Raw genomic sequence first — 23,102 nt, forward strand, 5'->3', positions numbered from 1 at the left:
CTTGTCTTTGATGATTAACTAAGCACCAGGCTCACCCTCTGCTCAGGACTTTCTGTGGCTGAGGTGTTTTGCAGCTAGTCAGAAACTCAAATATATTTCCTGTCCAGCAGATACTGTCTACTCTTGAGAGCAATTTTTATTGGATTTGTAATCCCCTTTTCAGTTTTTTCTCTCCCCTTTTAATATTGTCTTTTAAGCCCTTTACCAGGAGTTCACTTTCTGAAGGCCAGCAAGGAACAGTGGACAGAACCTTTGGGTTTAAAAAGGAATATGCACAGAATGTTAATGCAAGAGAAATACACAGCATTCTGACCCCTTGCAATTAAGGTGTCATCTCCATCACCTTTAGCTGTCCTCAAAACTTGGATGTGCCCTGAAACAACAAAGAAAAGACCCAAGAAATCATTGCTATGAGCTGAACTTGAGACATTTAACCATTTATCTCCCTAGATGACACGTGCTGTGACTGCCTTTACTTATACAACCTCTCTAGACCAAAGTCAGTGCCAAGTGCTGACCAAGAGTAAACAAGGAATGGAACTGGAAGTGTTAAACAGAAGAATAAAGGTGTTTATGCAGGGGTAGGTCTCAGCACAGAAAACTGCAGCCACTGGTACCTGGAGAAGCACTGGCACTGAATATATATATATATATATATATATATATATATATATATAAATAACAGATACAGCTGAAATGTGGCACTGAATGAGGATGGGCTACACCTGTCTGGATACACATGAAAGGCAAATCCCAACCATCCAAGGAAATTTGGTATATGCCCACATCTCTCCTCGGATCATGAATCCAAGCTGCAGAGAATATGGACAGGGAAAGAAAATGTTCCTTTTAATCCATCAAAGAGTAGGCTGAGAGGTCACATAGACACAGGAGGGTAAGAGCAAACCCCTCATTTTTCTCTAGAGGAGATGAGGCCCCTGCAGAGAGGAGGATTGCAGATGCCTTCAACAGGTTCTCCAGCCACTTGGGACTGCCAGGGTAGGCAGGAGGGAACAGCAGCACGTGCCCAAGGCAAAAGGCAAAGGAGCAGACTTGGTGTGGAGCTCTTGGGAAGCATTCCCACATATCCTGAGTAGTGGTCCCCTACTACACCATGTCCTCTTTGCCTTCAGCTGAACAAGACAAGACTCGAGGTTCAGTAGAAGAAAAAACAAAACAAAAAGAGTCATTTTTAGACCACTCTAGCAGGTGGAAATACAGGATTACAACTCCTTTGTACCTCCAGAGTTTGGATGAACCAGACTTCCCTCCTGTAATCAAGGGGTTTGCAGACCTCTGGGGCTCCTGGTGAAACATGTCTCCAACCCTGCAGCTCATTTCAGTGCTGCAAAGCCCTCTGCAAATTGAGAGGTACCTGAGGTTCACCAGGGTGCCTCAGCTCTGCCTTAATTAACAGCAACGACAAAGGGAACAGCATTTCCCTGGCTTGCCAGTCTCTGGAGAAAAGTAACCAAATGAAGTGACGTGTGGAAATCAGTTTGTCAAAAAGGAAATGGAAGAAACTCTTTTCTCTTAATTAGCACCACTGGAGATTGGGCTGGTGAGGTCTCCGTGGCTGCACTGCTGATTGTGGCCTGAAGCCTGCCCTGGGTACAGCAAAATAACCCAGCATGGACAGCATGAACTCCATTCTCCCAAACACACATTCTCTCTCCACCTCTCCTTTGATGACCATTCCAGTATGATATCCTTTACAGGTGAACAAAAGCTCCTTACATTTACTTTTCATGCTGTCCTCCTAATTCCTCTTTTTGGCGCTGGTCTCCCTGTATGGAACAGCAAACAGGATGCTATAGCCTCCCTGCATCATTTTGCTTTATGTCTGCAAACATCTGTACATGCAATTAGAGGGCCAACTCCTTTTATGTCCCTAAATGAGTAGTCTTAATCACCACCATAAGAAATTAAACCCTGGCTGGGTAGCACAACTCAGCAATGCAATCCTGAGCTGGGCTGGCACTACCTGCCTGCAGGATCAGCCTCAGGAGAAATCTCCCACCCAGGAGCAAGCTCTTCAGGCTTTTCTTCGCCATGGAGGCATTTTCACAAGTCTAATTACAGGGAAGCAGTGAGATGCTTCCCTGCTGTGGCCAAAGCTTTTCGGAGGGCGCTGAGAGGCCGAGCTGCAGGCGCTGGTGCTGCCTCACAGAGATGTTGGTTGGGAGCAAATGGCAGCAGGCTGGGGTTTGGCTGCCACACTGCAGCTTCCTCTGGCTGAGGGAGCTGTAAAGGGAATTGTGTGTTGATATAAAAAATGGTATAAGCAATGGGTGCCTGCATTCCTCTAGAAACACATCTCTTTTCTCCCCTCTCTTCACCTTTGGCCTCTCCACCAGCCTTTGATGTGTTGCCCTCTTTTTTCTCCACCTTTCTCTCTCGTTTCTCCATCACCACAATCAAACACAGACCCTCACAACAAGCCCCTTCTCCTCAGTGAAACCATCCATGCTCCACAGACCCCACACAAGAAACAGGCCCCCAGATGCTTGCTGGCACCTCCCTTGGCTGAGGAATCATAGAATATCCATGAATAGGAACGGATCCACAGGGATCACTGAGGCCAGCTCCTGGCCCAGCACAGCACAACCCCAAGAATTCCACCTGAGAGCAATGTCCAAACTCTTCTTGAACTCTGGCAGCCTTGGAGCAGTGACCATTGCCCTGTGGAGGAGAGCTGGTCCCATCAGCTGGTCCAACCCAGCTCTGGTGCTGCCCCATCACTGCCTTTCCACCATCTCCTCCTCTCACCTGTGCCTGCTTCTGCCTTTCTTCCACCCTTCCTAAAGTGATCTCTTGCTTCCACATCCACTTTCCAAGCAAGATTTCTCCCTGAGCAACCTTCAAAGTCCGTAAGGCCAGAAAAAATTATGGCAATATAGTGCACCTAGACCAATGGTAGGAAGCATTTTGTCCCCCGGAAAGGAGCACAGTTGGTTTGATTCGTGGACGTGCAAAATATTAACTCCATTTTCCACTTCATTGGCCCCAGTGCCTGCATCAAGCCTCTGCCTGTTCTCAGCACTCGAGTCTCAAGGAGTATTTTGTTCACCTTGCCATTAGATTTTATGGCATGAATTCCAGTGACCATTCTGGATTCCAAAGAAGTGCTCAAAATACACACAGTCCTGATTTTTCTCCTTTAAATTTATGGTCTGTTCTTCCACTATGTAGCTTTAAGTCATTTTATTTCAAGCAGGAATATTTTAAAAGAGTAATCTGTATGTGCATGTCAGGGAAAAGAATTAATTATTGCTCTAATTAAAAGGGCACTGTTGAAAATAATCCCTCTCTTTTCCTGCTGATTTTGCCCTTTTTCTGTAAGCTTTACATTTTTGCATGTATATGTTTCTCAAGTAGTTTAAAATTATCAGGGCTTATTTTATTTATGCAACAGTATCAACCAGGAGTTGTGCATCAGCAAAATGCACATTAAGCTGATGGCAAAGGCAAACATCAATGATTTTGTGTAGGTCCTAGCTAAGTAGTTGTTGTTATTATTATTATTGCTGTTGCTGTTGTTATTATTACATAAAATCCTGGATCCTTTAAAGAAGCCTAAAAGGCATTCCCTCTTCCCGAGGCTGCACTTCAGTTTTAAGACTCTGAAATGTGTCAATTAAATTTTGTGACTGCAATGTGCTTTAAAAGGCACATCCCTAGAGAACCTCCTCCTCCTCCTCCCCGAGCAGCAGAGCCCGGCTGGCAGGGCTGGTTGGACAGACCCAACCGTGGCTCAGTTCCCAGCCTGGGACACCCCTGCCTCAGGGTCCCCCTGACCTGCCTGTTTTCCTCCCCCTGTGGCTGGAAAGGTGGAAGGGTGGCTCTCATCCTGTCCCCAGCCCACCCCACTTCAGGGGGTGCCCAGGCAGGGCTGCTCAGCCATATGGGAATGTTGGCTCTGTGGAGCGCTGCTTCCACGGGGATGGGACAGCTGGATGGGGCCACCTGGCCCTGTGAGCTGCTGCCAAGCTCGAGCACAGCATCAGAGATAATCTCAGCACAGCTTACATGCATCTCCTGTTTTGCCTTAAGGGAGAAAAGGTTTCTTTAACCACAGTTTTGTGGTAGTGATAGACAGGGAGAGATGGGAACTGCACAAACCAGAACACTAGTCCTAGACACAGTCCCAGACATTTCCTCCTTAAATTAAGGAGGAAAAAGCCCATATTAATCCCTGGGAAGATGTCATTACACAGAAGTATCTGGCTATCAGAAAGCCAAATAAGTCAGTCATTTGAAACAAAACATGTGGGAACACAAAGTGGGGAATAAGCAGGAGTTCACGGTGGGATGTGTGGAGTGAAACCCAGGATTGTCACAGAATGGGTAAGGTTGGAAAGGACCACAGTGGGTCACCTGGTCCAACCTCCCTGCTCAGGCAGGTTCCCTAGAGCACCATACTCTGGATTGTGTATCCAGACAGCTTCCAAATGTCTCCAGAGAAGGAAACCCCACAACGCTCCATACCAACGCTACGGAAAGCCTCGACACACTGAAAGACTTGCCAAAGTTCATATATATCAAATAATACAAAATCCAAAGTGTTTTACCCAATCTGAAAGGAAATCCTGACTTCCCAATCGATCACTGCAACTCCTCTTCCAGCAATACTTAAAGGAGAAAGAGAGAGAAGAAAAGGAATACTGGACCACTGCATAATTCAGTGTGTTTTGACAGTCACCTTCGGGGCATGTCACACTCGACTGCTCATCATTCTCAAAGATGGATATGAAAGAGGCTGGAGAAAGGGATGCTGGATGATATAATGAAGAGGCAATTAAAGAGCACAGAAAACGAAAAGACAAACCAGCTGCATCTTTCTCTAATTTATAGGACATGGAGCAGGCAGTATGACTGATTCATATGTTTCTCATCCTGCGGGAGGAGAGTACGGATGGGTAAGAAATGATGTGCGAGGAGCACAAACTACATGGCCTCTGTTGACATGTCACTTTGTGACACCTCTCCCTCTTCCTAGGCAGATGCTTGTGGAAAACCCATCAGAGTTTAGCACTTTCTCCAAGCACTGACAGTTTAATGAGACACCACCATTTATTGCTGTAAATGCAGACTCAATTTTTGCACAGAGCTCGCAGTACCAGGGGAATGCCTTCGCTAAAGGGTGGAGGGACTTTAGCACAATGACCTCCACATGTGGGTTCAAACTTAAACAAAAGTCATTTATAGTTCAGAGCTGCTAAAATACAGTCTGCTGGTAATTTGCAGATCTTCCTCAGGTGATGCCTTAGAAGAGCAGAGCTTTCTCTCATTTATTCTTTCTAAATGTTCTTCAGGCAACTCTTCTTTACCTTATCCACTATCACCCCCTAGATGCTGACAGTTCATAGTCAAGTATGTCAAATAAATCTGTCTTTCCAGGGTATTGTAGCTGTATTCTGACTGGCTTGATCTCCTGTAAAAATGTTAAAAATATCATAAACACACTGTTATACTTAACAAGGAAACAGAAAACATGCAGAAAGCCAAGGATTGGTGTGAAATAACTTGTACTCGAATATCTTTTAGAGTGTTGTCTGCAAAAATACAGAGGATGGAGGAAAGAAACCATGCTGGAGAGATCTGGGTGGCTGCCCATAAATCCAGGAGAAAATTAAGTCCTTAAAGCTCTGAAAGTCGCCCTCTCCCTGAAATGAGCAATTGGGTAATCAGCATTAATATTAAACAGCTTGCTCTAAAGGAAAAAAAAAAAATAAAAGACAGTTTGAGAGATGCTGCCTTCCAGCACCAAGAGACAGTCAGAAAACCTTGGACTAAGAAATGGGACATTTTGCTTGTTCCTGAGCTCACATATTTGGCAATGTTAACTGTGATAAAGAAATCCCAGAACATGGGGGTCAGGCCAACATTGCCTGCCCCAAGGTCTGGCAATATATATATACATAAAAATAATAAAAAAAAAAAAAACCCAACATTTTTATATATATATATATATATATATATATATATATATATATATATGCTTGCCATGACAACTTCCCCTTGCTAACTTAAATCCAGAGCACTTTAGAGACAATCAGCAAGCAGAGTTTGTGTAGATAAACATGCCACTAAACTGCAGTGCATTAAATTGAGGACTTTCTAGGCTAGATGCAAGTTCTGTGGCCCCTGGAAAGCAATGCATCTTTTCCCAACAGGATGAATATTTGTTTCCTGACCACTTGACACTAAAGGGAAGATTTAAAATCAGTCTGAAACAGTAAGATTGTCTATTTTGAGACTTACACAGTCAAAATTATTTTGGGGGCCAAAGCTGGAGGCATAGATGAAACAAAATACATTAAGAACAGCAATTTTTCTTTTTAAAGTGTCATTTGCATGTCATGGCTGAAGCAGTCAGGGCTTTATCATGAGTCCCTGGGGAGAATCATCAGGTAGAGCCACTGCAGCTCTCAACAGACACAGCACTCATTCCTACATCCCCATGGATGCTCAGGCACGTTCCAGTTATCTCTGGCAAAGCCAGGTGTTTCAATGAATTTACCCTCAGACGGGTGTGAGTCCAGCACATGGGTAAACACAGTCACACACAGGGCTCCCACTGCACTGTGTGGAGCTCACACAACTGGCAAACACGGAGATGGATTCATTCCCTGCCTTTCCAATGGTTTCCTGCTGCACCAGTTAAGGGCAGAGACAGTTCCTGGTGAAATAGCATTTTGTGCCATTGCTATTTACAGGAAACCTGGAACTAAACTAGGCCTTTATCAGCAGATCATGGCTTCAGGACCATTCACTCCTGACCATGAAATAAAAATATACTGACTTCTCTGTCCCTTCCTTGCTCCAGTGGCCTTACAGTAGGTGCACTTATCCCACTCAGCTTTCTTGGAGGCTATTAATTTTTGGCTGCGTGCACAGGTCTATCACAGCCCATTCATAACCAGCCTGCAGAGCACTTGTGACGCCACCAGCCGTGTCCTTGAAAAGGAAGGTCGGCTGCATCAGGACCTCTGAGCTCCCTGTGCACCACCACAACACAGCATAACCCCGTGCCAGGGCAACAGCACTGCTCCATGGGCCCCTGCTCCATCAGCCTGAGGGAGCCAAAGCAGCAAATGCTCCCTTTTCTCTCTCCCTCTTGCTCAGGGTCTCGCATCCTGCTCCCTCCCTGCGCCCTGAGCTGCGAGCTCTGGGGATGAGTGTGTGTGCAGGTCCCCAGCTCCTGCCTGCCCAGCTTCACATTCACAGGCGTGTGTCTGCCGCTCCTGAGGAGACACAGCTCCTGCAAACGCAGCACTACCTGCCTGGAATTGAAAAGCTGGACATTACCACCCCGGCCAGCTCTGCTGACTTATCGTTTTGCTATCACCTGTGACTCATTATCATGCAGTTCCTCGCCGGGCCTTGGCTTTCCTAATACATTCCCCCGCTTCCTGGCTCTGCACCTCTCTCTCCCCTTCTTATTAAACATGGGTTAGATGCTATCTCTCAGCCCTGCTTGCTCGTCTCCCACCTTGCCTCTATTGATTATTTCCTGGGAGCTCCTGCTGGCTGCTCCCCCAGCACCACGTCTGACCTTCCCCAGGAGGAAACAAAGCCCCAATGTCAGGCGACTCTCAGCGACACAGCGATATGGAACAGCCACTTCAGCTCACTCCCATTTCACAGACAGACAGAAAAAAAATGGGAAACTTGGTCAGAAAAGCTGCAGAGGAAAGAGATCAAAATACAGCATTCCAAGTTAACAGCTCCTCCCTTGCTCAGAGCTGCCCGTGCATCACTGAAGCACAGCTCACTCCGAGTGTTTGCCATGCCCCAACCCACCTCCTTCCCTATTTTATGGAAATGCTGGAGATTTTTAACTTGCACACTGACTGGCAGAGAGAAAGCCTGGCAGCTTAATGGCATCCTGCAAATTCATCATCACTGGAGCTGCCAAGGGCTTTGTAATGACCATCCCACATACTCCTGCAAAGATGAGGTTGGTGCTACACACTAATGGTCTCAGGAATCTTTGCTTTGACCTGCATTTATGTAGCCTTCCCATTTTTAATGCATTCAGAGCAGAGCATGGGAAGAAAGAAAAGAAAAAAAAAAAAAAAAAAGAAAAGACCAAATGCAAAAAAGCTTAAGAATCACTTGGGTTTCTGCAAATCAGATGAGCTGGAGGGAAATATCCGGGACGTAGCATCAAAGGAGGGGCAGGAGCACAGCGGGAAAGAACAGAGCTGATGGCAGCCCAGCTCACTCACACTGCTGAGGTTGTGTAGAGAGCTCACACACAAAAGGAGGAACTTTAAATAAAGATGAAGTGGATGCAGTGACATTGTTGCACGGCCAATCAATTCCACCTCCACCTCAGGGGTCACCTGAGAGAGACAGACCTTTCTAGTGGCCTTTTCCAACCCTTCCATTTCCCACCAGCAGGTCTTTTCATACTCATATCTGGTCTATTAACCCTTAAAGCTTCCCATTGCTCTCCTCCCATTTGTTATGCCCATGCACTCCTTTAACTCAATGCTGACCTCTCTGTTTCTTGCCCCACAAACTCTCTATGTTGAGGGCAATCCTTGTTCTTCTCTTCTTTGAGTGATTTCCCCCTTTCTCATACTCAGCCATAATAATTTCTATGTCAGTAATTTCCAAGTTTACTTCTAACCTCATCTGTATTAGCTCTCTTGCTTATACATCTCAAAGGTATCTCTCAACCATTTCCTTAATTGTGGACTCTGATTAGTGCTTTCGGGGTAGTTTGAACTTGGAAGTGCTCAGAAAATCCCAGAACCTTCACCTTTTTGCTTCCTAATCATCCTGTGTTCCTCCTCTCCATCAGTACTAAAATCTCCATTATTTAGTTTGGGTTTTTTCTCCTGGAATAATGAACATCCTAAAGGATTAGCCTGAACAGTGAATGTATGACTCCTCTGAGATTTCAGCTTCCTGTGCACAGGATGGACTAAGCTCAGTGCAAACAGCTTTGCTGTGAGACACACACCTCATGGATTGCTCCCTCCTTTGGGCTGAGGAAGGGACCAGACAATCCTGTGTTTTAGCTCTTTCCCTTGTCATTCTGCTCTAAATGCCTACAAAATGATGAATGGATGGATGGATGGATGGATGGATGGATGGATGGATGGATGGATGGATTTACTGGGTCTGACATTGAGAAAATGCACCTGAAGGCAGGCACCTTCTTAGGGTAGGAGAATCGCCAAGGTTCTTCAGGAGAATCTGATACAAAGGCAACTTGTATCAGAAAAGAGCAAAAATAAATAATAAAGACTTCCCTGACAAGCAGCTTTAAGCATCATGAGACATATTTTGTCTCTTCCTAATGCATTTCTCTGTCTGTCACTTGCTGGGCAAGAGCACCTCATGACCAAGAGCATGAACTGCTGTGTGGACACAGAGCCCAGTTGTTCTGGACACCAGAGAGCTGCTTCACTGACCCAAACTCACAAAAATACCACCCAACATTAACTCAACAGCACGTATTTTCAAGCCCTTAAGCTACAAGATCCAGCCTAAGCTCTTTGAAGGAGAGAACATCTATAAGGGAGTAAAGGGCAGAGGGAAACCCTGCAGCCTCCAGAAGGTGAATCTATCAAAGGTGGAAATGGAATAGAACTGCAGCTATTGCTTTCTGGTGGGCTTGTAGAATTTAGAAAGATATCCAGGTGACATCATATGATTTAAAAGTTAATTAAACTGAGTGATATAGTAAAACAGCCCCAAGTGTTTATTTTAAAAGCTGCCTGTTTCCACAGCACTTAGAAGGAATGCATGGGGCAGGGGGAAATCCAATAAAAAACCTTCTGCGTGTTGCATTAAGAAGTAATCACACCATTAAATCATTCTGGTTCTGGAGCACCTCTAATACCCTAAAATCCTGGCAATTCTCTCCATATCAGGCTTGTTTCCATCGTTGTGCTGTCCTCCTTCCCAGAGCTGGCACGTTTTTCCTTTTAAGAATCCCAGGAGAGAGCTGCACAAGCCGGCAGCCCTGGCCTCGTGCACTGGCTGTGCCAGAGGCTACACCTTTGCTGGAAGGCACATCAGATCCCTTCTGAGATCCCTTCTGAGCACTAATGGACTGGCTGGGCTGGCACCAGCCCTCTCACACGGCTGCTGGGATGGATGGGAATCAGCCTGGACACATCACTGAGCACGTGGTAAATGCTGACAAACCTTAGGAAAATCAGGAGAGCGGCTGGAATGTGAGGTGTGAGTAGGGAGGAGCAGAAGAACCTATAGGAAAAGATAAATTTCATAAATTGAATGTTTGGGAGAACTACTTTTCTCCCTCAAAGACATTCTTTATGGAAAATAAAATTAAGAAATTGCCCAGGGAAGACTGAGGTACAACAGCTTCTGCTGCTTCTTGGGAAGTCTCCCAGCATGGATATTTCTCCTTCACAGGCAGAGATCTTTCCCAAGACCATGCTGATGGAGAATTCTGTTTTACAGGACATTTATCCCATGTGCCTCAATCATCTGATCCCAACAGCTGACTCTCTTCAGAGTTCATCACCTTTTCTTCTATGGGTTCAAAAATCTTCTATCACTTTTGGACTTCAGACCTCAAGATCTGTGAATTCCTAGCCAAACAGCCTCTCTATGCAGTGTAAATCCAGGTGACATAGTATTTGAGCAAGAGTAGGAAGATGGAAGTCTCAAGAGTCTGAGGTCAGGTGAAAAGAAAGAAAAGAGGTTTCAGTATCATCAGTGCCACCAAAGTCTCTGAGTTATCTCGAAGGAATCGTGTCTAGGAAAGTTCCTCTGCATTCTGAGGAAAAGTCCACTTTTCCATAATTCATCAGGTTAATAAATGGCTCCCTCTTCTCCCTACAGCCTCTCTTGTTACCAATTCTCTTGCAGTATCGCCAGAGCCTCCTTTCACTATTAATACCACTCACAGTGAAATGTAATTACCAGCTCTATCACAAAGCGTCAGGCACATTTATCCACTGTACACCCTCGCTGACTCCAGATCACATCAGTCACTGGTTGGCTTGTTCTGACAATCCTGTCCAAAGGAAAAAGTGTTTGCACTTTTTTGCACGGGCTCCCAGCTAACTTGGGCTGCCTGAGTGGATCATGAAACTTGTTCTGGGGGCTCAAAATGGGTCCAATAGGCAAACACAAAAACAAGAAGCAAAAAAGAGACGCTGAAATTAATACAGACTCATAATTTCAATCCAAAAGAATGAACGATGATAGGCAGAGAGAAGTGTTTGGCTGGAGAAGATGGATTAGTATGAGCTCTAGAAAGCAATTCAAATGATGGAGTGAAATTAACAGCTCCCTTCTCTAGGCTGACACAAGCAAAATCCCTCCTTTGCATTATGCTTTAGCTCTTCTCAGTATGTTTTGATTAAAACCAATACAAAAGAGCTCACTAACTGTCCCTTGCTCATGGCCTTCTTCTCCTGCCTCCTTCTTTACACCTCCTAGCAGCTGTTTCCACCAAGCACACAGGATACCAGAATTCACATTGCTCAGCCCTTTGTCATTTGGTGAAGCTGCAACTCTCACAAAGGGCAGGGACTCAGCCAGACATATCAGCTTTAGCTTTATTTAAGAATCCTATTAGTTAGAAGAGAAAATAACATAAATTCTTACTGATATCCAACCGACTCTTCTATTAAGTGCTTCTAATTCCATGGGGCTAGAAGCAGCTTTTCCTGTCCTGTCTGAAAATCAAATATGTGCTTTGAAGGTGGAACCTTCACTGTACTCAGTGTTCCTGGAGCTCACAGCCTATGTCGATAATGGGGAACAGATAAAAGGTGAATTTCATTTACTGGTTGAGTGTTACCATGGGGCTATGAATACTGAAAGAGAATCTGAGAAATGCAACTCAGAGTACTGCTGACAAAATAAAACAAGAATTATCAGCATACTCGAAGAGGAAAGAAGTGGAACTGAAAGAGGATTAGCTGTGTTAACTGCTTATCTGCCCCTGAGTCTCCAGTGTTTAGACTGTTGTTGTCCAAAGCCAGCTAATGATCTGCACACCAGCACTTCCCCAGGCTGAGACAGGGAGGAGATGTCTGTGAGAAACCAAAGTATTTTAGAGTTTTATTTGTGAGGAAAAAAAATGAAAACAGGAAAGGAGAGCTTGAAAAAACTTTCCTGTTCTAAAAAACCTGAGGATTAAAGTGCTGCAGATGAGGAAGGAAATGAGGTAGGCGTCTTTCAATTAAAATAAAGCACAAGAGTGTGACCTGCTATGGTGTGTTTGTGCTAGGTACACATCCCAGCAACACCCCCAGCAAATCTCCGTGCTCCCAGGACCATCACAGAGCTTCCTGGAGCCTGGCTGAACCCAAGGTGCCTCTTTCCACCTGAATGGGCTCCTCAGTTTCAACCAAATGCAACTGGAGGGGGAGAGGAGAAGGAAACAGCTGAACTTCAAACCTTTCCCACGCTCTCACCATTCTCGTGTCGCTTTCAATAATGATGAATTTGTGGATCATCTTCTTCTAATCTCACACAATAATGATGTTTCCTGCTTTGATTCAAGCCCTTTTAAGCGTGATGGTGGCAGATGGCAGGCTATTACACAGCATGGCCACACAGCAATGGGAGCAGGAAGGATTATCCTGCACAGAAATAGTGACTCTTCAAAAAGGTGAGGGCCCATGGAAGAGCTGTGGTTTTATTTTTACACCTAAATCACTTATTTGAATGCATTATGAATGCTGTAAATACACCCAATGGATATAATGAAAATACATTATTAATTGACACTCATTATTAATGAAGTTATAAATTCACAAGTGATGGAGCCATGACGGTGTGAGGGAAAGGTCATGAATAATAACTGGAGATGAATAATATATGCACAGTTAGCTCACAGGATACTATGTTCATATGACTGTAGTGCCTCATGTTTATTTAACTCAGCAGTGCATTGACTTTTTATTCTCTGCTAAATAATAAGAGAATGAATTACAGGGACTATAATATCTATTAATTCAACATAACAAATCACAATGGACAGCTGATACTTCTGCAGGGGTGCTCCTGCATCTTAACTAATGCTAAAATACTGGAGTCCTCCTCTCTTCTCCATTGTGCTCTTCCTCTATGACATCATGCTTTGCCTCATCCATCCACTGCTGGCACATGGAGAATGTCACATCTAGAAAGCCACAGCAGACCCAGAGATAAACTTGTGACCAGCCCAAGTGGCACTTGGGGGTGACTATCAGTGGAGAAATGCCAAAATCTCTGGGTCATGTCCCAGTGTGGCAAGCAGCGGAAGGCAAGCTGTGTGCTGTGTGCACATACAGACAAATTTGTTTTGGTTCCATCTGTTAGGACTAATTTGTTAATTATTAAATAGATAATTTATCATCTCTGCTTGCTTGATCGGTGTTTATTACCCACGGTCTGAGGCAGAGAGTGCTGTGTGAATAAAGATGGGATTAATTAATTACGAAAAGTTCGGGTGACTGCAAACTTGCAGTGACTGCTTCCAGCCCCTATCTACTCCTGAACAGAAAGGAGGCTGGGGGATGGAAAAAGAATGAGGAATTCAAGCCTTTGAATGTCAGATTTCTTCCTTTTCTCACAAATTAACCGCTGCTGGATGATGAAAAGCAAATTCTATCTCTTAAAGACTTCACCTCAGCACTTTCCAACCAAATTCTCTTGAAAAGCTCTGCACCCACCTACTGTGGGAATGACAAAGTGTGAGTAAGTGGTTCTCCAGGTCAGCATCACTGGGTCATTCCTGGCCCCATACAGAACAGTGTCACTGTCCCCTGGCCAGTGCCATCCAGGAGATGTGCAAACCACAGCCAAAGCAGAGCAGGTCACCCACCTGGGGCCTGGGGACCCTGGCTCTGCCTTTCCTCTCTCAGCTGTTGATCCACTGGTGCCCATCCTCCTCTCCAGGTCCTCCCATACTGTAAAATTCACCGTTTTGAGAGGTTCCTTCAGCAGTTACTCCCTCCTCACTGCTTTAGTATTTGAAATCTGCTCTTGTCATTCCTTGAACAGAGTCTCAAGACCGGCAGAATAACCAAGAGGTCAAAACAAGTAGGAAGCAAGAAGCTTTCAGAACATCCTGATACACTGAACCTTGCAACCCTCAGCTAATATGGTAGAATGTGAAAGGAAATCCACCTACTCTCACTACTGAAAGGTGTTCACCAAGGTTCAAACAACAACACTTCATGAGGAATGTCAAGATAGAAAAAAAAAATTCTTCTGAAAAAGAAGAAAAGAAAAGGAAGAAGTTGCCAGCCTATACAACAGGCTACAGGTGAAATAAACACCAACCTCCCTGAAGATACAGGAAGGATCCTGAAATTCAGGGATGCTGAGCTGCAGGAAACAAGCAAACACAATTCATGTGCTATCAACTGATGCTACAAACACACAGGAAAGGGATAATTTCCAAGGAGCCCAGCATCCAACTCACCAGCTATTCAGTCTTCTGAAGGGAGACATCAAGGGAAATCAAAGGCAAGAGATAGTAAGTTATTTGATCAAAGACACTTCTAAGGTTAATGGACAGGCCACAAACAGCAATCATGCCTCCAGTCATGCAGTCAGAAAAATAGATACATCATGTTTGGTTTGTGCTAGCCAAAGATTCTCCCCACAGAACTCATTCAGCCAGTTCTTCAGGGATTTTCAGGTGAGCTTTTGGGTAACTTTTGCCCTGCCATGCCTCTGTGTCACTGCATATTCGCTCCTTCAATGCTCATGACCAGTTTAACAAGTATTTTGTACCAACTAAAGTTTTCTTGCTAAATAAATTAATTATGACAGAGTAAACAAAAACTTTTTTAAAATGCATGTTTTGATGTGATTACATCTTTAATTGGCTGGTTTAACATTTGAAATTTGATTTAATTTTAAACTTGATTATCCTCACGGCAGGGTCAGGCTGCCAGAGACACAAAATGAACACTGAAGCCTTTGGCAGTCCCTACCCAGCTCCCAATGGAGCTCACTCTGTACTGCAGCATTCCTCCAGCCCCTTCCCTTTTTTATTATTCCTATTTAAGAAAGGAAGATCAAATTCAGGCCAACAGCACACATATGTTTCCTAGCACTCCATTAGTAATATTAAAATGAGATGGTGGCTCTGGAGCCCTGAGTATTAATCCCAGCTCTGACAGCTCTTTTCCCTAATTGTCTGAATGAAATCTCCACCCCACCCCAACTGTCTTTACCCATAAAATGAGCAAGGATAACGAGAAGCCAGAAAGGTATTCCAGGGAGTGGATAAATTATGTTTGGGAATTGCTTGAAAGGTGGATGCTATGAGCTGGGATGAAGAAAGCCACTGCACTGCCAGTCCTGTGACAGAATCCACATGGCATGATGAGTCTGATGAGGAGGCAACATCTCCAGCTGCCTCTGGAAAAACCAGCCTAGGGTAGGTTTGCACCCTGATCCCTACTGAAACACAGGAAAGCCATTTTCTTTCCAGCAGAATTACCAAGTTGTTAGTAAATGTTGCCACAGATTTCTCCTTCTTGCTTCAAAAGAGCCTTTTGCACTATTCTGCTGCTCCACAGTACCAGTATTTGTACTCTCAGGTGCTCTGCTCATCAGCACCATCCCTGATTTCTCATAGGTTCCCAAATTGTGGAGCTCAAAAGAACCCTAAGAATCAGCCAATCTAAAAACTGATGAAAGGCACAAGCTGGTGAATTAAGCAAAGCAGTTCCTGCATCAGGCTCATAATTACCAGCTGACTTAGAACATTTCTTGTACGAGAATATCCCATCTTCATTTAGACACTTCAAAGTGATGGCAAATCCCCTACGTACTGAGATAAATAGTTCCAATGGCTAATTACCCCTGTTGTAACAAAAGCATTTCCTTATTTCTAATCTTTTCTGGTTTCTACTTCCAGCATTTGATCTTGTTATGTTTTGTCCAATAGATTAAAGAGCTCTTCACTAGCCACAATCTCCTTCCCATATAGGAACTCAGACTACTAGATCAAGCTGCTTATTAACCCAGCTTTTGTTAAGTTAATTAGAAGGAAATTCTCCAGCCTCTCTAGTTTTAGATCTTGAGGTGAGGCAGAGGAAATAGAGACTGCTCACCAAGGATTTCCCCTGGTTTTAGAGAAAACAGGTTGAGATAATGTCTTGATAAAGCAGAGGCCCAGGTACCACGTGCTTTATGCTGTATGTCCCATTTTTTTTATGTCACCTTTCCTGCCTCCTCTTGTCCTGGCTGATGCAGGAGGTGATGCTGGAGACTGATTTCAAGCTGAATTTGCACATGTTGAAGATCACTGACCCCACCTCAAAAGAGACAGGAAGGGAGGGAAGCAGAGACTGAGATTCCAGGAGATTCTGCTGGAAGACCCAAAGGACTAACTCTGCTTTTTTGTCAAGAGGCTGCTAGCTAAGTCAGCCCCTGTCATCTTTGAAGGCCCTTTACCAGCTTTTCTCTCTTCCCAAGGCTGCTTTGCTCTCTCCTAGCTCCTTGGCAAACGACCTACACAATCATCTCCTCCCCTAATGCCAATGGGAACTCTTGGACTACTTCTCCCCTCTCCTCCTACTTCTCTCACACATGTTGTCTTCTCTTCACTGTCTTCTTTGCCAAACTGCCTCAAAGAGTGCTTTCTCCCTTCCCTTCCTCCTTTTGCTTCACATCTTCTCTGTGGGAGGACTCGCAGGGCTGGTGCTCTCCTCTGCATCCATACAATCCCTCTTCTCAAATCCTGCTCTGAACAGGAGCTGTTTTTCTGCTCCCTCAATGAAGATGTTTTTGGTTCCCAGCACTGGGAGCTTACATGAGCACAGCCCCTATGTGAAATACTCCAAACCCAGACACACCACACCCTCTTTCTCCTTCTCCCTTGTAACACTCCTGGCCAAGTGCTCAGCCCTGCCGTGCTTCCTGCTGCCCTCTGAGCATCACTGTAAGCACCAACTCCAGGGAAAAACTGCTTTGCTACCAGTAGGATATCCAAACATCATCTTTCTGTGACTCAGTTGCTGGGAAGGGAAGATGGGAACAGCTGTGCTGTTGCCTCAAGACTGATTCCTCCATCCCCACACTGCTTCACAGTCAGAAATATTCCTCCTCAAGAAGTATCTCATTCTGACTTATGCTAACCACTGGCTGACTTAATTTATCATTGATTGTCTCCTCTCTGAGAACCAGAGTGCTGCTGCAGATGCATTTTGATTTGCTTTGAGTGGTGAATTGAGGTTTCATGATGCTTGTGTTAGTGCTGAGCAGCAGCATGCCAGTGGTGAGGGAGCACAGTGCTGTGGAGGAGAACAGTCAGCACCACGGTGGATATCTGGGGGCAAGCAGGTATAGAAATCCACCAACAAATCTAAAACTGGAACTACAAACCAAGAGGTGTTGGGTCATTGAACAGCACTGTGCCCCCATGAATGAGGTCTGAGGGAGAGAAGGAGGATCCACCTTGCCACGGGAAAGGAGAGAACAGGAGACAGCAATTAAGCTGAGGGGGCTGGAAAGAGCTCACACTATTCCCCTGTTATCCCAATCTCATCTGTGGGAACAAGGCAGACTTGGGAAAAAAGGTTGGGGCCATCTTGGCATAAAGAAAAGCAGGGGGAAAATTGAGGAAAAATTGTCAGAAAACAATAGAGGATGAATGCAGAAAACACAATTCCTGCCCTTTATTTTCTCTACCATCTCTAGCACCTTCTACAAAACAATACCCCAAGGCAATAGTCAGGAAATGGTGGGATTCAAACACTGCTCAGCTCATCTGTGGAGCAGGATCCAAGGGTACTCTCCATGGTTTTCTCTCCCTACAAGCAGAACCAACCCCAACACTGCTCCCTCCTGATCTACTCAAGTAGTTTAATTAGAAGTTAGTTTAGTGAGGTGGGAAGGAACTAATGGCAAGCAGCAAGAATGAAATGAGCCATCCCAGGAGAAGAGTGGTGAGACAGGAGAGCTGGGCTCAGCCATACCATGAGGGGTGACATGCCCCAGTGTCCCTAGACAGGGAAGACCCAAGTCCTCTCCTCAGAACATAGATCAGCATGATGGATCCTGTTAGCATGGGCTGCTGGCAGCAGGACACAAAGCTGGGATGGTTTCTGTGTTTATGCATCTGCTCTTTAATAAGAACTAGATAAAGAGATAAAACCCTTCCTGAGAGAAACTACTGCTCAGTGTTAATGATTTTCTGCCACTTCTTGCCAGAACTCTGGGTGACAAAGTCTGGCCTGGGGACCTCTGGGTGAAAAAATCAGGTCTCAATTGACTTGTATTCTGGCAGTGAATACTGTCTAGTGGTCTTCTCCCCACTTGCAAAAGACAACTTTTCCCATCAGTTGAGGCTGTGATTTATTAGTACAGGGGTTGAAATTCAATAAAATGAGCTCCCCCATCATCACCTCCCAGCAATTGTCTTGCTGCTCTGCTAATTTCACAAAGACAACCTGAGAAGACACCCAAAGCCCAGCTCCTCCTGCCCAGTGAGGCAGGAGGCTCTCAGTACATGTGTCTGTGTCACCACAGTTTGTAACTGGCTGTTGTGGCACTTGGAAAGGCGGCTGAAGAGACAGAGACAGGTGCAGAACAAACTTGAAGCCTGTGCTGGTGGCACATCCAAGGCTCCACTGTGTCAAAAACTCCTGGATCCAGAGTGAATGCAGGAAGCTGTTAAAAGAGTCAGCATATCTCCCACTGAGGCCTTTAGGCAATAGAAGCACGGGGGACAAGAGAGAATCCAGCTCCTAAGAGTTGGTTTGGACCAGCTGTGAGGGTACCCTGGACATAAATTTTGATATATTAATGAGTCACAGCGGTCACATAACCGGCCATTCCACCATTTCTTCCCCTCTAACAGCTCCTTCCGGAGATCTAATCTGGAGAATAAAATGCTGGAGAAGCCTCTCAAATGGCCATGTTTTACTGCTGTCAGTCTATCACTGGTTCCTCATGCCAAAGGGCCACGGGGAATAACCTCTTATCTCAGAGATCAAAGCCCTGCATTAATGATGGTAGCTGCCACTCACGCCGTGTCAGACCACCCGAGGAACCTGCTGCTCTCTCCAGCTCAAAGCCTGGTTTGTTTATAGCAGCAGCATTAATCTGGAGGATGGCTTTTCAGTACAGGCAGTTTTTATTATTTATTTAGTACTCAATATTTATTATTTATTTAGTGCCCAAAACGCAACAGGTCTTTGTGACAACATGACAGAGGCAGAGTCCATTCCTTGAAAAGCCTTCAGGCTGATAAAAACTCTCAGAGAAGATGAATGGGGCTGAATGGACAAGAATGGGCTTGAAGAGATAAAGCACTCAATTGCTCCTCACTACTCACACTCACAAAGCTATTTTGTACAGCTTTCTATATGCAAGGCACACATGCAATGGGATGGCTCCTTTATTAGGATGCAAAATGGGGAATTGAAGGGAAAAAAGGAACAAGTGGCTGTAATGACTCCAAAAAGAATAAATAGGTGGAGGGATGGGAAGGATAAGGAGCCTGAGGTCTCTTCCAGGCTCTCCTTGAGGCACTTGACCATGTTAACAACATCCAATCTTCCTCTGGATCCAAGACTCCCCATGCAAAGCCCATCCGGCTGCAGCACTTCATGTTGGGCTGGCTGATACAAACATTTGCCAGCTCTTATCCAGTTTCTGTGGAGCCATATTATCTCTCTCTTTCCCATATCTCAAAGATAAAATATCAGGGAAGACTAGCTAGAGAACTACTGATCTGGCACAGCCTGCCCCAGAAAGCAATCCTTTGGACTCCATGAAAAGAGGGACTTAGTCTGAAGCTCTCAAGACTTTTACATTTATGTGCTGAAAAGTGCTTCAGGAGAAATTCCTGAGTATCTTTCTCTATTTAACATGGGGTGACTGTCTTCAATCTGTAGATCAACAGACAATGTACAAAGATTTAAGGTAAGAAGCAAGAGGAAACATCATTAGGATGTGATGTGGCATGTTAGCAAAGGCTAGCTAGGCAAACCTGAAGATTTTTGACTTGACAATGATCAGAATTGTTATTGCTTTTTTGCCAAGGAAATCTCCTTTTTGCAATGTTAACTTGGTCCTCCCATATATCACTTCTCAGCAAGATTCCCATCACAGCTGCATCTTCCAGATGAGAAGCTGGGGGGAATGGGATGCTTTGACACCAGGAGAACCCGTTCAGTGCAGCCACGCTGGAGCTGCTCTGCCTCTGCTCCAGATGTGTGCCAGTGCACTGACTGTCCACAAAGCACAGATCCAGCACAGAGAGAGGCTTCTGTGCACGAGCAGGAGCTCATCCAGAGAAGGTGTTACTTCTGCTGGCATTAGGAATGGTGCATGGAAAGCCATCTGCCAGGAAGGAGCACGTGCCTGGCCTTGTGAGGATGCTCCCTCCTCTTTGCCACCGCTCTCATCACTGCTGGACTGGTTTCAGGCAGCTGCCTCGCACTGGTACTGCTCTACAGGAGCATCAACAACCCATCATTGCCAGTCCCCTGCTCAGTGATGCTCATTCCTTCATTTGTTCAGGCTGCCAAATGTCTACTGGCTGTGCTGTCCTTCAGTCTGTACAGCTGCCTCCCACCCTGCCCTCTCCAGCCTGTCCTGACTCTGGGGACAAGCCCAAGATCAACGATGTAAAGAGATCTGTGACCATGCTGTCACTGCCACCTCTCTGCCTCTCAGCTTGCAGATGGAAAGAGGCAGAGGAGGAAGAATAATGAAATAGAAAAGAAAGGCATTGCTTGCAGAAATTGTATTGCTTGTGCTCCAAACATTAAATACAACAGCCTACAGCACTCCCCTGGGGACCTACTCCAAATACACACACACACAGACTTGGACATTTCCTGGATACAAGCTTCCCTGCCTGGGCTCATTTCAACTCTAACAAGTCCATTTCTTAAGAGAGAGACTGAGCTAACAGAAGGCAAGTTTGAAGGCTGCAGGCCTTAATGGGTTTGGGAAGAGCTGGGGGATTTTAGTCCTCCAGAACCTCTCAGCACAGCACCCTCTGCTCCCACAAAACAGCCAGTCTCTGCTTTGAAAGACCTTCTCCAGCATGAGAAGGGAAGCTGTGGCTGGGAATACACTCTCAACCCTACAAAAGAGGGAGTGGAACCAACACTGATGGTAGCACTTAACTAAGGATACCACAATGCCAGGCAAAACTGAGTGTTTCACTCTCCAAGAGAGCTACGTGACCTTTCCTGTGTGCCTGGAGATATTTAGCACTGCACAGTTTGGGTAAAGAGGGTTTGTAAAAAGGGAAAACAACAACAGAAATCCCAGTTGTCTACGCTGACAAAAATGCACACAGAAGGTAAAAAGAGCAACAGAAGAATTTCATGCCTTGATGGAAAGACTGCATTTAAATAGCACAGAGGACTACATTTCCACAATGTTGCTTGTTGAAGGAAATCCGTGTGGTTAACCTGGAAGGGAGAACACATCTCTGTGATTTTCACTGAGCTAATGGGAACCAACAACCTGCTACCTGTAACTTGGAGGCCAGCATCCCCACCCATCCCAATATTTACCTAATAAAAGGTCATCCCATTATACTGCACCTATTTGCAAAATTAAGAGCCTCTCTCCAGCAGCTAAATGCTTGCTTTACATTTGGAATTACTGTAATTAAAGTTACATTGTGCTCGGATTGGTGCCAATCACTGGGGAGCTCCAGGCGTGACCCGCGGCTCCTGGCACCGTGAGCCTGGGCGTCCCACTCCATTAGCTCCAGGGAATTAGCTGTCATTAACCAGGAGATGCACACTCCTTCGTGTTGTCAAACCGCAATCAAGCGGGTCACAGGTGAAGAATAAATACTTTCAGAACAAGCCCAATTACACCATTTACATTTCATTACAGAACCTGTTTAATCCACTGATGGGCTCCCAAAGTTCTTATGCCTAATAAACAGCATTTCAGAGGAATTAATAGGCTCTGCAAAACATGCTAATTACACTCTTTTGCATTGCATTTGCAATATTGATTTTAAAGTTGCTACTTCCCACCCCCCACCACCTCCCAACTCTCCTTTCCCAGCCCCAAAGCCTTAACTTTCAGCAAAGTACACTCAAACCAACCTAATTACTTGTGAGTTTGGAAGCTAATGCATCTCTCTTGTCAAAGCTCAGTTCCAGCAAAGGCCAACATACAGGGAGGGATTTTCATGTCCTTAACTTGTGCAAGTTCCTTCAGACAACCACTGGAAACAGCTGCTGAATAGCAATTACAGGCAGAGAGCAAGCATCAGCAGAGACTTTGCCATAGCAACGAGCCTGGCTGGGACCGCTCCCCAAAGACGCCTCCTCCTCCCAAAGACCAGAGCAGCGGAACAGGTACAATGACAACACCACCACCACAATCTCATTTTGATTTGAAACCCGAGCTGTTTGATGCTCTCCTAGGCACTGAACTGTTTAAAAAACAAAAGGAAAGTTTATTTTCAAATTGCGGGTCTCAGCTAAGCCGTTTGGAAGAGAGGAGCAAATCAGCCGTGCTGGTGGAACACGCTGGCTGGCTGTTTATTCACCCTGGCTATTCTGCCCTGCCATGGGCTTTCAGTTCTCTTCCTCTATGTGCTCACTCTGCCTTCCTCTCCACTTCTCTGAAATCCATTTTCTTTAATCACTTGGGTTTACTTCCCAACCTCTGACTTTTTTGCACTGGCTTGGTGGCTGTCATTTATGCTCGGGGTTTTATCCCAAGCTTACTGACAGCTAAAAGCTTTTGGAGGAGGAGCTGGGAGAGGGACAGAGTGCTTGTGGTGTTTCTCTACAGCACCTGCAGGTTGGAGCTTGCAAAAAAGGGCAGTAGCCTGCTGTGCTTAATTCCTTTGCTAACAACAATGCAAGAAAGGAAAGCTAAAGGGAGGTCTATCAGAAGATGGTGAGATACAGAGCAGCCAACCTACCAGAAGGGCTGACACCTACTCCTGCCCCTTAGAAACCCTCACCCATAGTAGCTTTCAAAGGGAAGGGATATAGAAACAGAAACTGCAAAAATGGACGTGAGGAACAGTCAGAGTTTAATGAAGACAACACATGCTGCTCAGCCCTACTGTCCCTTCAGTAGGAATTTGGGCATGCACCAGCTGCGCCGAGGAGCAACACAAACACAACCCATGCCCAAGGATTTCATCCCGTGGG

At 45.3% G+C, this 23,102-nt stretch overlaps 1 protein-coding gene across 6 annotated transcripts in view; it reads right to left on the minus strand.

Moving 5' to 3' along the window:
• Window positions 1-23,102, minus strand: part of MAD1L1 (mitotic arrest deficient 1 like 1) — a 346,167-nt gene that overhangs the window by 27,271 nt on the left and 295,794 nt on the right. The gene's annotated exons all lie outside the window — the stretch shown is intronic.

This window comes from Cyanistes caeruleus, chromosome 17 (assembly GCF_971803275.1).
Source record: "Cyanistes caeruleus chromosome 17, bCyaCae1.hap1.1, whole genome shotgun sequence".
Classification (NCBI taxonomy): Eukaryota; Metazoa; Chordata; class Aves; order Passeriformes; family Paridae; genus Cyanistes; species Cyanistes caeruleus.